Source organism: Poeciliopsis prolifica, unplaced genomic scaffold, assembly GCF_027474105.1.
Source record: "Poeciliopsis prolifica strain line A6 unplaced genomic scaffold, Auburn_PproV2 SCAFFOLD019, whole genome shotgun sequence".
NCBI lineage: Eukaryota > Metazoa > Chordata > Actinopteri > Cyprinodontiformes > Poeciliidae > Poeciliopsis > Poeciliopsis prolifica.
Window position 1 is genome coordinate 1,042,874 of NW_026562394.1, and position 7,764 is coordinate 1,050,637.

Genomic DNA, 7,764 nt, shown 5'->3' on the forward strand with positions numbered 1-7,764 from the left:
GAGAAAGGTTAACACACCAAGCATGCCTGATCTTCAGGTGCCATCCAACAGCTTCTTAAAAGCCTTTGTAAACTAAGGGATAATTGCAGACAGGTGTAGAGATTGCAGCAGGTTGACCACAACATCCAGAAGGATCTTCCATTTAGGAATGACCTCCACACACAAGCACAACCCAATGTCAGGATCCCAACAAACCCCTCTTTAGATATCTCAATGATTGTTTAAAGAATCTGTGGAGAGTTAAAAATGTACTTTTTGTATTTCTGAATCAATGCTACTGAAATATCATGTCAGGTGGTTTTATATTTCATATGTGTGACAGAAAGGTTCTGAAAAGAGCCATTTAAATGTTAAAAAGCAATCAAGATTAACATCTCCGGTTTGGTGGTGCACTTATACATTCTAGTGTTAGAATCCATTTGCAGAATTAGGTAGGAAATGGCCTTTTTTTATTTATTTTTTTCCTGAAGACTAAACCAGGGTTTTATTTTGGCTCAGAAGAAGAGTGTCACTTATTTTCTGCATTACAATATGGGGTCTGAGTCCGTGGATGAAAGAAACACATCAAAAGGAGAAGCAATTTGTAATAATGCCTTGAGGCAGCACATAACCTCCATTTGATTAGATTCTGCACAAGTGATTGTTTGCTGCAGAATGCAGCGTTACTCGGTGTGTTTGCATGGCAGACATGTTTGTGTGAGTGTATGTTCATCTTAGTTGAAATGCTTGATGGTGGCAGCAGGCTCACAGAGGTAAGTATGAAGCTGGAGGGCAGATGCTGATATAACGGTCTGGTATTATCAACTGCCACTCAGCATTAGTTGGCCCCTTACCCTCACTCCATGTCCGCACCCCCGCACTGACTCATGCTCCCCCGCCTGCTCGGCCACTCACACAGTTTAACACTGATGCACCATGGCTGCATTTAATGGAGTACATGCACTGGAGAACACACAGATGCCTCACAGTAATGGTTCCATCTCTCCCTTTGTTGTTGTGCTCTCCTATTTCTTAAACAGCATGCTCAAACATGCATTCCCTCTCATGCAGTCATGTACATTTCAAACAAATGAACCACAGGAGGAGCTGTCACCGATGGTTCCTTATGCAAGCTGCACACACAAGGCAATGGCTACATATATATTGTCTTTTGTTTCATTTAATTAAGGTTTTCTTTCACCATCCTCGTATAGGACTGAGCAAGGCAGCAGGGTTGTCAGGTAAGGTGAACAATCAACATGTTTTATCACCAGGAGATAGAAAAAATGATTGCTGACACAATTCTGGCCACAATTACGGTAATACAAGCAGGGGGATCTCTGAGCAAGCGCGCTAATGCGGCTCCTCTCTCAGCCCTGTGAACGGTTTCTACCTGGAAGTGATAAAATAGAGCTCATGATTAACAGAAGCTATTTCCGCCCACGCCACTTTGTCAGAGGAGGGAAGTAATTGCACCATAAGGTTCCTACAACACAATGCAAAGCAGGGACTTGATGATGTGAGAGACTCTGGCGCCCACACTATAATCTGCAACAGAGGTACAGCCAAGTTTTTTTTTTCTCTTTTTCCATGGTAGCAAAACGCTTTTTCAAAAGTTTGAAATTGCTACATGCAGTGCAATGTTAACCTAAAAGAAATCTGATATAAAAACCTTTTTTTTGTGAGAAGGAATATATAAATGTTTCTGGCCTATTTTTGTGAATCTGATTCTCTCTCATTCTAACATTAGTATGTGAGTCAATTGTTAAAAAAGGCAGCACGGCATCACTAGGCAACATTTCAACCTCATGGTGCTCTGGTCACTCTTGTTCTTTATGTTTGTTAATTAAACAAAGAGCAGGATTGGGTTTTGTGAATCTAACTTTTGGTTTTGTGGTGAATTACAACTAAAATATAGATTGAGATTATCTGCCATCAATTTAAGTTGCAAGGCTTTTCAAACTTTGTTTGTAGCTCTATATCTGATTCTTAGACTTGGTTAAAGATCTGGAACAACTGGGGATGTGTGATGGAAGACCAGAAATACTCAAATACAACTTTAAAATGAAACAGCAAAAGCAACAACAACAAAAAAGAAAAGAGAAAAAAGGGTAAGCACTTGCCATAAAACACAGTGACACATAGCTTTGCACTTGAAAAAAATATGATTCTGCATATTTATTGAATGAGAAAATACTAAATCTTTGAAAAGAAAAAAGGAAGGAGCTTGAAGGTGGCAAAAATACTCCTTTCATTCCCACCAGCTCCGTAAATCTTTAACAGGCTCAGCAAAGAATAATGCCCTGCTGCTCACATTGCACCACCCTCTGAATGAACATCACCACTTCGTAAGTTATCTGTGGCAGGTTAGCAAATCTACCTCATGATGAATATGGTGTTAAAAGTAATATTTGGATCTATAAGCCAGTATAAATGGTGCGTAGAGCTCCCAGTGCCGGCCAAACAGCTTTTAGACCCATAAAAAGACTTATGACTGGAGTCTGTGGTGGCTCTTAAAGTGGATCCTGCTTGAAAAAATGTGTGCACATTCCTGGCGATTGTTGTCCTGCACTCTCATTGTCTGCTACTCAGAAATTATTTACCTTCCTTGATTATTACCTGTTAAAATGTGCATTGCAACCTTTGAGAAAGTGGTGGTGTCAGTGATGAATGGTGTCGAAGGCCAGGAGCAGGCAATGAATTTGAGGTTGATGAGGCGACTCATAACAGGGCGAGCAACAGCAGTGCTCACCATCAATCTCTTCCTCTGTCCCCTGTAGACACCTGGCACATGCATCAGCAAACACACTGCTGCAAGTGAACTGAGTCAACCCAGGCGAACACACACACACACACACACACACCCACACACACACAGACACACACACACACACACACACACACACACACACACACACACACACACACGCATGCACACAAACAGAGGCCTTGTGGAAAGAGACTTGTCCTCGAGCCAAATGCTGCCATGTAATACAGTAGAACGCAGCAAGTGGCTTTATTAGGATACTAGTTTGCATCCATATCGTTTGGGTTCACGGCACAGAGGGCAAAGATGGGAAACAATTATTGTGTCAGAAAAACAACAGTTGTGTACACATTTGCTGCAAGAAACCAAAGTGAATCGACACCTATAATTTCTAATATGTTGAACGCATCTGCACAGCTTCAGTTATTCAGTTGTACAAAAAAACTTTAAAATAATTTCAGAGAAATTGTCCTTGATATATTTTCACTAATTTATTTTCTTGTGTGGTAGATCTGTGTTGTGTGAAAGTAATAATTGTGAAGCTGTGTCTATTCAACAGTGTAAATAAGACATAAGACATTATATACCTACATACTCACTTTAATTTTCTTGGTAGTTCACTGTTGAGGAATTATGGAGATGAATAATGAATAAAAATGTTGAACTCTCACATTTACTTTAAATTCAATTTAGACCATGTACAGAGACATAAAAACAACAAAAATATTTACAATCTAAATACTAACCTCAATAATAATACAATCATTTTCTTAAATATAATAATTGCAATAAGTAAAGCACAGTTGTAAAAATAACTTAAGTAGCCCTTGAATTTGGATTTCTGACTTTGACATTCTGAGTTTCATAAAAACCAATCAGAGCTGGTTAAATTAGCGACTGTTGCTTTTCCATCATCTCAAATCCATCCTTCCTTGGCTTCTGATAGTCAGATATATAGTTACTCCTCAGTGGATGTTTCCTTTTCTGAATAGTGGCTTGCTCAGGGACTCAGCACGTGAATGCGGATGTGAATCAGTGAATGACCGAATGTAGCGTGAAGCGCTTTGGGTTCCTCTGGTCTTGAGAAAGAGCTATACAAGGCACTTACCAGACAGGAAGAGGAAACCTTTTTTGCAGCAGAAGATAATGAAGGCAGGTGAGTATCTAGGTCATATCTCACAAAGGAAAAAAGTGACTCTACAAATGTGGCATGTGGAGGTACATCTCTAATTCATCACAGTCCCAGCTATTGAGGGAAGCATTGAGGACATTCATGGTGAGTTTTCTCTAAGGAAGTTATTTTTTTTTTATCATGGAAAGAGCCTTGATTGTACTGCATAGGTTGATCATCAGATAATGAATGGTCGTTCAGCAGACAGCTGGTGAGGTGTTAGGTGACTGCCCACTGATGGAAAAGGAAAAAGTCACAGAAACACACCCAACATACTGAGTGCACAATTATGACAACAGACTGCTTGATTACAGTTATTTTAAGCTTTTTTAATCAAATGTTTGACGATGATCCACTAAACAAATGGAAGACGCAAACACATCTTAAGAAGCACCTTTGAGGCAAAAACCATGAACATTCTGAATCGGCTTCCTGGCGCCTTTCTATGAACAGTAATATAATAGGCCTTTTTCTTAACCATTTTCCTGCTTAAGTAGATTGGTTTTACACCAACAGCTGCAAGATAAATGCAATATTGTGTAATAAAAAAACTCGTAATTAGTGTATTTCTAACTCTTTTGAAGGAACAATGGCTATTTTCTTCAGTTCGTTTGCTCCTGGATTTGAATGTGATTACTGTGGTATAGGCCAAATGCTGGTTAAGGCTCCACTAGAGATTTCCCTTAAGGCAAACAAACAGAAGGAAAGATGAGTCCTCCAAAACTCCTTGTCGAAGTGAAAACTGTTATCGGTTATCAGCGCACCACCCGACAGGAAGGGAAGTAATCTGAAAGCTGTTTGAAATGCAGTAATTTGCTAGTGTGACTCATCACTGACACCTACAGCAACAACAACAACAAAAAAACCTGATCCTTTAAAGGCAGAGGAGGGTAACATAACTGTGCGTGTGTATGTGTTAGATAAAACCAACAAGATGGCATTTGAGGTTAATAGAGACAAAGTTATAGAACGGTACGTAGCTCCAGCTATTTAAATGTGGACCACACATGCTTGCTGGTTTTTGCTGCAAATATTTTCCGAGTTGCACTTGCTGACCTTCAATTAGCATAATTAACATGAATCTTTTACTGTTGATTGCACACACTTGAGTACTTGTGTCTCTAATTGTATCGCTAGATTTATAATTTCTGTTGTTGAGAAAATGTCTCTGTTCATAGATATTTTAGCCAGGCTAGATAAAGAAGAAAAACAACCTTAGTGTGGGTTGTGAAGCCTTTCTGAGGGTGGCAATGCAAATCAAACCTGACTGTCTCCTGCTATCAAACAGGAAGCCACCGTCAAGATAATATAATTTTGATGACAGTGTATCCTCACTTGAGGTGTCAGGTTGAGGGAAATTATTATGATTAATACAAAGTTACTGCAAGGCAAGAATGTAATCAGTCTTTGCCTTGCTAATCATTATCTTCCTCTGATTCATTTTGGCTCAAGATTTAAAAGAAGTTATCAAGCTCTATTGTGGTAGGAATATATCTCAAGCAAGAGTTTCAATCATGTTTCCTGCATATGATGAATTATTGGCAACTCATAAATAATGGTACTAATGACAATGATGGGAATGACTTCAGATCATCTAATAGCCGCCATACAGAAAATCAGGACACTCAAAATGCTCTACTTGAAACTGCAACATTTGTTGTGAAAAATTTTAGTCAAGCCTTATACACACATTTTGGATAATATTCCAGAGGATTCTCCAGTCTCCCAAAATTACCACGTGATTGTATGTGACATGTTGTCAGTCTTTGCATCTTAAAATGACTCAACTGTACTTGGTCCACCTGGTTAGACTTATACAGGACTCTGATGCTTCAACATAGATTATGTATTTAAGTTCCGTTAATATAAAAGTTAATATAAACACAACAAACAGTTCATTTTTAAAAACAAGTACTTAGAAGAAAAACATTAGAACGCAGGATCTATCTGCGAATCTTATTAGGTGATTTTAGATTTTTAGATGCATCCCTTCTCCAACACATCTGAATAAAATTAATGGTTTATTGCCAGGCCTCTAAAATTTGCTGGGTAGTTGATCTTGAGGACTGGACCAGGGCACCTCTGGTTTCTAGTTATTTGGTTTACTTGCCAACCACATCTTATCTAACTCAAGTAACAGTCAGAGTAGATCACTTCAGCTGGAAAAGGCAACTGAAGAATCTCTGAGTATAAAACTAACCAGTTCATGTTTGAGCGTTTTAGTTCTTCTTCCAGCTAACATTTACATATACTGCCCCTGTGGGTGGAAAATGGGGGGAATAATGAGTCCCAGATGGAAATGTCTTTGGGTTACATAATGGCCTCTTAATTGCTTACATAGATTTGATTAACTACCCCTCTGGTTAAAAGATGGGGCTCAAATGTGTTTTAAGCATATGGACACGTTTTTGTAATACCTATTTAGACCCAGACCTACTTAGAGAGCACAAATAGTTTTGTTGGGAAGGTTGTATTTATCCAAAGAAGAAACCACTTGTGAGCAATTGTTCAGGCTATTGCTCAGACTGGATGGCTGAGCAAAATCCATACGGGACACATAGTGATGGGAAGAGCCAGCTGCTTTGGCTCCCAAAAGGCTCTTAATTCATTATCATCTGCAGTCCCATAATTTAGCAAATTTCTGCAAATAAGAATGTTTTGCATATTTGATTTATTACTTTTTATTTGATTAATTGCAAGTATTTGTTCTGTTATGAAAGCAGACACTCTTACTTTTGTATGATATTTTAATCAAAAAATTTTTTAAACAAAACATATAAACAACACGCTGCAAGCAAATCTGCCAAACAGACCCAAAATAATATTTTACCATTAATCTTCAGGTCCTGCTCCTCTTACAGGTGTCAGTAATGTTTAAGTGCTTTTGCAACACACTTTTCTCCTCACCACTGCCTATTGACTGAGAGATGGACTTATCTGATTGTTTCTGTCTCATCATACAATTTTGACATGATTGTATGATCCCTTTCCCCACGTGTGATCGGACATAAGGCTGCTACGTCATAAAGTTCAGCCAAAAGCAGAACGCTTTCACTGAGAGTGAGAGCTAAGCAGCTCTCAGTTTCTCTCTTTCTGCCCTCTGGTGTGCTGCTCATTGTGTGTTTGCAGCCCCGCCCCTTATAATGAGGAACAGGTGTCCTGGTTATCTGTGCTACCCATAAATTCACCTGTCCTACCTTGTGGTAATGCACTGATTGTCAGAACACAGGCTCCCATCATTCACTTCGAAGAGTCGGCTCTAACACGACATATCACGCATATGCATCTTGTTAGGGGAAGTACAAAACTGGAGTTATTTAGCTTTGATAGAAAGCTGCAAAGCAGATGCTAACGTTAGCATCTCAAATGTTCTGGTTTCTGGTAGTTAAAAAATGAATACCTGTTAACAAACTTCTTCAGTGTGTGTTTACTCACAACAAATAGCTGCATAGAGTGACAACATTCGTCCTCGGATGAGCAGCAATGATCTTTACCTCGCTTAATGAATCTTGGTTTTTCACTTGAGTAATATTATGAACTACTGCTAGGTACAATTTCTGGATACTCTATCCAATACAAGTAACTTCAATTAATAAAGAAGAAACATTTTATCCCAAAAAGTTGTTTCTACACCAGCTGTGCTGTTCTAAATTGATTTTCTTTCAGCTGAATCTCTTGTGACATTTGGAGACTAATAAGATGCAGTGAACACTGCATATTATCACTGGTTTATACTTTGTTCCAATGAATAAACATTAACGACTGCAAGAATTAATTTTCTTTAATGTTGAAAAAATGGATTTGAAAAAATCTTTTCTTCTGCCTGAATGTGTTATTTTGTATTTAT